This window comes from Emydura macquarii, unplaced genomic scaffold, assembly GCF_026122565.2.
Source record: "Emydura macquarii macquarii isolate MOO-44397 ecotype Brisbane River unplaced genomic scaffold, CSIRO-AGI_Emac_v2 contig_2676, whole genome shotgun sequence".
Lineage (NCBI taxonomy): Eukaryota > Metazoa > Chordata > Testudines > Chelidae > Emydura > Emydura macquarii.
Genome location: NW_027132813.1, coordinates 8,215,906 through 8,225,122, shown reverse-complemented (window position 1 = coordinate 8,225,122; position 9,217 = coordinate 8,215,906). Strand labels below are relative to the sequence as shown.

Sequence of the window (9,217 nt, the reverse complement as noted above, 5' to 3'; positions counted from 1 at the left end):
CCTGAAGTAATTCCTGTTTGAACTAGGGCATATCTTTTTGTGAAACACTGATCATGATTTTAAAATTGCCAATGATGGAAAATCCACTACAACCTCTATATACATCAGCATGGTATTTCATGTTGCATTCCTTTGCTGGATGAACCTACTTACAAAACCTTTTGTGGTAGATCAGTGACTCCATCCCCCTATAAAAATACTTGGGAATTATTTAGTATCTATACACACCTGTTCCATATTTACCCACTGCTGCTATGCTAGTTTGTAAGTGTAGCTGGTTAGGAATTTTTCAACAATTTTTTTTAAAATAGGAAAATGCTGATTTGTTGAAACCAAAACTGTTCACAGGAGAACTGACTTTGACAAATTTCCCATGTTTGGAAACAAAATTTAAAAAAAATTCACACTTGTCAAAATATTCCATTTTCCCATTTTTAAAACAAAAGGTTTAATTTTTTGGTTTGAAACAACATTTCATTTAGAAATTTAACTTAATTTATAGTTTTTTAAAAAAAGAGAAATATTTCAATTGATCTTGTAGTGAGGAGGTGTGACCTGCCTCAGAGCCAGAGGAGGAGCCACCCTCCATGCGCAGGTGGGCAGAGTCAGACCAACCTTGCCCCTCCTACTGGAAGTGGGTAGGTGGGACAGGAAGTATAAAAGGCAGGGCCTCCATCTCAGTAGGGACTGAGATGGTGAGGGAGATGGATGCCTTCTACTTGCTCTAGGCTGTTGACTTTGCTGCTGAGCCCAGAGAAGCCCTGCCCACTGGGGAGCCTGTGCCTGTAGTGGAACCACTAGGACTGCTGCTGGCCACCTATCCCCTGTGGTACACCCTGAGGAGAAGGTAGGAAGTAGCCCAGGGCAGCCAACACCAGTCAGGCTGTAGTGCTGCCAGAAACATGGTCAGCACATTGTGGCTGGATTCCCTGCTGACACAGTGGCAGACCACTCCCCCACTGTTAGGGCCCTAGGCTGGAATGCAGTGGAGTTGGGTGGGCCTGCATCCCTCTACCCCCTGACCTCCAACTCCTGAGTGGTAGCTCCCATAACAGAAACCTGTGCCCTTACACTGCTGAGGTGTCAACCCCCAACCTAGGCCCTTACACTGCTTTGGTGCTCAGTCCCCTACATGAGCCCCTAGACTGCTGTTTGCTTGTCGCTGCCTAAAACCCCAGAGCTATAAATTAGTTTGCCTACTTGCCCTGCCCTGACTGAGGGCCAGGGTTGGCTAATTCCCCCATCAATAGATAGTGAAGTGGTGTGGCCTCCCTCCAATCCAGAGAGGGTGGAATGACCAGCATCCCACTACAGACCTGATTTAAAAAAAAAAATGGGGGTGATTTTATTTTGCAAAATATTCAATTATTTGACTTTTTGTCCCAATTCAGGATGGGAAATTGTTTTTTTGAAATCTCAAATTCTTGCAAGATGGGGAAAATCATTTTCCAGCTATCTCTATTTGTCTGAGCTACATGAAATGTCAGTCAGTGCTGTATGCTTGATCATGAAAGGATAAAGGTTTATATAATTTTTTCTCAGTGGACACATCAGTGATATAAGGTATGTACTGCAGTTATGCTGCTAAAGAAGAATGTATCTTGGCTTAAAGGATGATGCATTTCCTTAATCTACTGTAAATGCAAGTAACCTGGAAAAAACAGAATTAGTTGAAATGGCTGTGAGGAATGATCAGAAATGCTGATGAGGGGCAACATGCTGTTCTCTGCACTGATATCCTGCTCTCTCTACATACATGGATCTGTTTGGTTTATCTCTCTACTTAAGAATTTAATACCGCAGATACAGTACCAATCATTCTAGTATCTAAGTATTGACTGTACATAGACAGCAAGTCTACCATTCGCTTTTAAGTGCAAAAGAGTCCAGCATTTGAACTTATCTGAAATTGCTCATGTGTGTAACCTGAGAATCCCTGCTGGTTATGAAAAACAAAGAAATAAAAAGACAAAATCCTCAACAGTAATGAGAGAGTGAGGAACTGGAATTGCAGCTGGACTAGTTATATATGAATATGTAACCATAGGCTGGAAAATCAAAGCCAATGCACAGACTTACTTCCTTTCATTGGCACAACATGGACATGGCTTGATTTATTTGCCAGTGTCATTAGGGTTTCATACAGTTCACAGCTGGTCCCTTTGAGCTTTGGTTCCCAGAATTTACAGTTTCAGGAATAAGCCCTTGCGTATATTGGATTTTCAGCTACTGGTGTAGTGGGATCCAGGGTAACCTGCACTGCAGCAGGGTAAATAGTGTTTATGCTAGAGGTACGTCTACACTGCAAACCCTACTTTTGGTGGTACATAGAGTACGTACCATACAGCTCCCGCTCTTCCCCCTCCACCTCCGCCCAGCTTGGATATAGCAGTGCGGCCAGTGAGGCCAGGTTTAAGCAAGCAGAGTAAAGACATGCCTAAAGGGTGTGGGTATGTATGCAAGTACATACCCTACATGCTCTCCACTCTCCCAAGCCATGCCTTTCCATCTACACTGCTATTTTTAGCAGTGTCATGTCTTGCTGGCTCCCCACTGCTGAAACCTTTTTCTGCTTCCTCCACTGTGCCAGAGCCTTTCACTGACGTGTGTGCAGCCACCTTTTCACTGTGATGTGTACCTACAGGTACCCTACATGCTGCTGGCAGTGGTGTGTAGTGTAGATGTAGCCCTGTGGGTTGCAGTGGTGCAGTTGCACCAATGACTGAAACCCCAGTACAGAAAGGGCCTTCGTTTAGAATACTGAAGACTATTTCCTATCCTTCAGATCTTCCTGCTTTTTAGGTCTCTGCAAGACCAGCATTTTACCTGTCATAAAAATACAGGAAGGAGGGAAATCCTCTATTTAAGCTTGGTGCATAGAGTAAAAAGGTGAGAATGGAGAGCCGTGAACAGGGGACAATGGAGACATTTGGATCGGGAGGTGAAATGGGCAAGGTGAGAATCCAGGAAGTTCTGAAAGATGTTAGTTAAACACAAATATTTATACAAGGTGCCTGGGCACAACCTCACACAATATTTGCTTGTGAAGAATTTAACTTTCCCCTCTTTCCAGTCTGGCAGGTTACAGCCTCTCTGGTGCATGAGCTGTATCCTCTAAGTGACCTGAGCTCTATGGTTCCAATTGGTTTATGGTTCTCTTTCCTTCCCTGAACTACTGTGGATTTTCACACCTCATCCCAAGTCAGCCTCATGGCTATTTGGATACTGATTACTTCATGTCCTTTCTTTGCTGCAGCCATTGGCACCATCCATGGCTGGACTACGTGAGGAGATGGATTACATGTTCTAGTCAAACCCCTTGTTGCTGGCTTCCTTCAGGTTTTTCTCTTCAACAGTCTTCTCCTTGCCATCCACCTCCAACTTCTAATGATCTAAAGATCTTGGGTTCAATTCTCCTCTTGGGTATACTGAGGCATGCACCTCCATTTATGTTAGTGGTGTTCCCCAAATATAACTGAGAGAGAAATTTGGCCCTGTTCTTTTGCTGTTGTCATTATGGTATTTTTCCTCTCATCTCAGTTAGGTGAACAAGCCTAAGAAACTTATTCTCAAAGGCCTCTAGGTACAAAATCATCTGTACAATAGAAGATGACTATAACAGGCTGGCACTGTTTCATGCTGCTGAGAAAGGGCAAAGCGGTGTTTTTGACTCACTGAGGCATGTTGCTCATTAAGCCATCTGGAGATGAGGGAGATGAGTGGCTTTCCAGAGAAAGAGGATGGAGAGTGTGAACTGAACACTTCTGGAGGAAGAATTCTAATAGCAGCCAAGCCTGGGGAAAAAATGTGGGCTGAACTTTCTGTTGAATAACTGTTAATTTCTATGCTACTAAAACCAAGTCCGAGCATAGGGTTGAGTCTGTGCTCAACACAGTGTGTCAGAGAGTGGTTTGGGAACAGCACTTGGTCACAATAATCATGAGAACTCCTTGTTTTCCATTTTGTTCCACTTAAACAAAGCTTATCCAGTTGTTATAAATACTTGTTTCTACAGCTCTATTAACACTTCTAATTGTAGCTGGCAAGGCAATTGCCCAGTTGCCTTTTTTTTTTTCCAGAGACCATTCGTGTTGAGCAAATTGTGACTGTCATACACAGTAGTAAAACCTGTAATGGTAAATGACAGTGGAAGTTGGGCTGAAAATCATCTCATGAAAGCAGTTTGAACAACTATAATCCTTGTTAATGTAGCAGAACACTCAATCAGATTAACAGGAGAACTCCAATCTAGGGATCCTTACACTAAGGGCTGTCAGGGTTACCAGGCTAGCTGCAGCCCCATCTTCTCTCTGAGTGCACATCCTCACGTGGCGGGCCTTCTGCCTTTACTTATGTTGAGGCAGAATCCTACAATACTCCCACACTCAGACCAGACTCTGGGCTTACAAAACTCTGTGTATCAGCTGTGCTTACTGTGATGGGATCTCCAGGGTACAACCTGGAACTGTGGAACTACTAGGCTCCCTCAACTCTCCAGCCTGGACTATCTCCCACAATGCTTTGCCAGTGACAAGCAGCAAGGCCCTTTGGGCGCTACTTCGACTCAGCCACCAGCATGCAAAGGCACACCCAGCTAAATCACAGGAATATGCTCATAGAAAGGGAAAGACCAGCAGATCTCCCAAGCCCCCATCCCAGGAATATACTGTCTTGCACTGTTTAAGCCCTTCTCTTGAGCAGTGCAAGTTTATTAACTAGTTCACCACTTCATCAAAGGAAAGTGAACATGGACCAGCCTTTGTAACCTGAGCAGATTCCCTAAGCTCTTCAGACAAACTCATGTAAGGATAAACTTATTTTAATGTTTTAACTACAGAAAGATAGATTTTAAGTGATTATAAGTGGTAGTTACCAAAGAAAATAAGTAAGTACATAGTCTAAATCCTTTCATATGATACCTTACATGGCATGATTTGTATGAAATATCACAACCATATATGTATGATGAATATGGGGGTTTCAGGGTGCTATTTTGGAGTACAGTGTCTCACACTTACCTGGCAGGTGCGACTGAGTTTGGACATCAGTGGTTCTTCCCTTTGGGAGTCTGTGACTAGTGCTATACAGAGTGAGCAGATAGTCTTCTCGAAACCAAAGCAATGTTTGCTTTCATGGTAGGATAAAAGCATTTACAGAAAACCAAGATTTTTAAAAACAACATTCTATGTGAAGGTCTATCTTATCTAAAGCCCTACCATCCTGTGAGGGTAACCTTACTCTTTCAGATGCCCCAGCATGCCTGTGTCTCAGTGAGGTTCACTCAAACAAATCCTCCCTTGCTTTAAACTGCTATAAACCTTTTGTTCTTCTGGTTTCCTGGGCTTTGGGCCTTCTGGACAAAACCAGTCCTGTACGCTCATTGGGTGATCAAAACAGAGTTCTCAGAGTCAACTAGTGTTTGCTAAGGAGTGGCTTATCATGAGCCATTCTTTCCTTTACAGCTTGTTTTTCCTTACAGCCCACTATTAAACTAAACAAAATTACTGATAGAATAAACATCCCTGTTCAACATACATATGCATAAATTATTAGTGAGCAACTCCAATTCTGTCTTGGGGCCTTTCACCACACTAAACAGAGTTGGTGTCAAGACTATTACCGTAGTTAACTCTAGGAGCCATGTATGTTAACCCATCGCAGGCTGGCTCATAGCCTCACCTCCAGTAGGGCAACCTCAGGACCAGTGACTGCTTGGGTGAGTCCTACCACTTTAGATAGTTGTAAACTGTATCTAATCTGTAGGGGTTGAGCATATATTGAGGATGTAAATATCATGTCCTTATCATGGCCCAGTCTCCACTTCCTTGAGGCAGAGACTGTCTTTCTCTCTCTCTCTCCATTCAACCTAGAAACAGGACCCAGCCATATGGCCCTGCTTAGGAAACTCATGAACTCCACCGGCTTGCAAAGCAGGAATCAATGATCTGGTAAAATCTAGGCTCACTTACAATCCACAACATCAACACCCTGTCTCCTGAACAACTCCAAGCACCACCCTGCCGGCAGAGGACACTGGAAAGGTGCTGCATCCCCTAGCAGCTTACTCTTGTTTGAGACCATCTGCTCTCTAGTAGCTGAGAAAGTGCATAGCCTTAGGGCCACACTAGACCCACCGCTGACTGCGGACACCCCGTAGACACAAAAATTGCCGTCCAAACCCTGGTGCTTTACCAATGTCATGGATGCTCAGAAAAAGCAAACATCAAGCTTATTTTGTATTTACATTTCTCAGTGTATATTTGGTTAAAGAATTGTGCCGTGCTGGTTAGTTGCATAGTCACATGTTGTTGCATACATTCCCTGATTGGATGGCTTGTGACTAGGCAGCACAGTGTGAACTGCAGATTGTATATGCCATTGTAGTAGTTCTAGTTCATCCTTGTTAAGTTACAAAAGAAGCATAGTTTAAAAAAAAGCAAACAGAAACCACCCCTCAAACTGCCCAATAAAGAGTTAGCTGGAAATTATGAACTTCAAAGATTTGCTATAAACTGTTTGTGAATGATCTGCAGCCAAAATTTATTCACTAAAGGATTTCATAAATAATTCTGAAAAACCAATAAATGTGAGAATGGTGCAATCTGTTCATAAATAGCAAAAAGAAAAATATCTAAAATAAATGATCTGGGAAAGCTGGCAACAGAGGTCCTGGAGTGACCTACCTGCAGCAGCTGGAAGACAGCACCATGACAGATCACATATGAATGGTTGTTTTGCAAGCATGAAGGCTCAGAACTCGTTTTTTTTTTTTTTTTTTAAACAAAAGCTGAAATTCTGCAGAAATTGATACCCTGGGGCCCTCACTTTTCATGGAAAGTTTCAATGTCATGGGAAATTCCCTGAGTTTGAATGTGTCCCCCCCGCCCCATTCTGGAACAGTACAATACCAAAAATTTCCCATGAAACCAAATTCCCAACTAGTGCTAACCTTGGTTTATAACCAAATTGCAACTCTGGGGCCAAAGCATGCTGTTTGATTTGTAAGAACTGACCAGTGGAGTCAGAGTTCAGTTTTTAAGAAGAAATATCCACTGATGACCTGATATTTCTGCAAAGAATTACATTTTTCATGCCAAATTCCCCCTGTAGTTGCAATTGGATCCTACTCAAAACCAGATGTGCATCTTCATTATGTACTATTAAACAGTTGCCACATTTCACTTGAGGAGAAGCTGCACCCAATTGCTGAGCAAAGTGACTCGTGTGCATAAGGCCAAGTACTGAAGTCCTCGATTTGTTTTTACTCAGGCAAACTCCTGCATGAGGACCGAGTAAAAACTGATTACGGCTCTCATGATTTACCCCATAGTTTATATAGTCAGTAAAAGTTTGTGTTTTAGAAGGAAAAATGCTTTTATAGAAATATAAGATAGTGTCTTGCCTATTCTTAACAACTAGAGGAGAATAAATGGTAACACGAGACAGGTCTACAAAATAATGAATAGGTTAGTAAAATGGATGAACGAGAGCTAACAATCAAGCACCATAATGCTAGAGCAATGAAAGTGACTAGTGGCAAATGTAGAGGGAAGGTGTTTTTTTCTTTACACAGCATGTAGTTTTGCTCACTGTCCTGGGAAATTACTGGCCCTGATTCTCCTCTAACTTACAGCCATGTAAATCAGATGTAACTCCACTAATGTAAGGGGATTTACATTGGTGTAAAACCAGTGGAAATGAGACACTCGTAGTCAGAAATATATCACAAGGGATAACAATCTTGATACTTCAGAACATAAGATCTGTGGGTAGAGTGAGGATGCTAAAGCTTACAGAATTTGTTGGTCACAGTATGCTGTTTCCCCTCCAAAACATGAAGTACAGCTGGAGGAAGCATATTGGCCAAGACAAACATCTAGGCTATCCTACATAGAGATGGTTTGGGGAAAAAAAGATATTTCATAAAGAATATTCCAAAGAAAAAGGTGTTTTTACATTAAATGTTTCATTTTATCAACCCCCCAAACACAATTTTTCATTTAAAAATACTACTTTCACTCATTTCTGATTAATTTTTCACTGATCTTTGTTATGTTTGGATATTTGGAAGTTACTTGCACTGAGAGATAACCCAGCAAATGGGGACACAGAGACATGTAAACATAGACAGACTGAGGTTATTCTTCAACTCAAGACCAGACAGAACTGGCTGAGCTATTCCATAATATTATAACTGTTAGTTATGGCAAACTAGGCAGGAAACAGACACAAAAAAAACAATTTTTAAAAAAGATATTTATTTATGATATTTGAACATGTTCACAAATCCTTGCTATGTAAATATCAGAAACAAAACAATCATTACAACAGCTAGCTTTTGTTTTAAGAGACATTATATAGGAAGGAATAGGATCATCAGATTTTTCCATTTAACAGGGTCTTACCATATTACAGGATAGGCATCATTACCACAGTTATAGTATGTTTTTTCTAGATATTTTTATTAAACTGAATGAAATCTCTATATACCCATTTTAGACCAGGCATACCCATCAAATGTCAATATTAAAAAAAATTGGACAGGTGTGCTGGTTTTTTTGCAGGTTGACTATATTTTGTCTGAGTATTGAATAAAAGGTAGCCAAATATCTAAGCATATATCTGTCCTCTGTCTATTTTGCTAGGTAAGTAATTGGTGTATTAATATTTTCATAGCCACAACCTCCCATGTTTTCCGAAGCAGTCTTCAACGGTTGGTCTATTTTTCTTTTTCTAATGATATGCTATCAATAACTGAGCCACTACTAGAGGGTGAGGATGAGAGATTAATTCTTCATTTCCTCTTGGGAGACCATTTCCACTAGGAAGCCCCATTAGGATTACCAAAGGATCGTTTGGTAATAAATATGCAACAATTTCTGATATTTGATTACAGATTGCATCCCAGTACTACTGTCTAATGACTAGACATGTTACCAAATATGCATAAAATTTCCTCTTTAACCACAATTTCTCCAACATTTATCCCTATTCAATCTACAAATATTTTTTTTAACCTGACTGGTATGAGTGGGAAGCAGAATCTTAAAGAAATTTTCTTTTAGTATTCTACAAACCAAGGTTACTGGTCCTCTTTTCCAGATCAAACCCCATTTCTTTGGGGCAATTTGTCTATCCAGAACCTTTTCCCAGCCTGTCATATATTTTTCTTTTTCTTTTTCTTTTCTTTTTTTTTTTAGGAGATTTACCTGCAAAA

General features: G+C 41.1%; 1 protein-coding gene across 1 annotated transcript in view; it reads left to right on the top strand.

Moving 5' to 3' along the window:
- The first annotated feature begins 705 nt into the window (after positions 1–705).
- CAPN13 (calpain 13) overlaps positions 706–9,217 on the top strand; it is a 74,504-nt gene continuing 65,992 nt past the window's right edge. The window contains exon 1 of the mRNA XM_067564760.1: positions 706–847. The gene's annotated coding sequence lies outside the window, so the exon portion shown is untranslated. The remainder of the gene's footprint in view (positions 848–9,217) is intronic.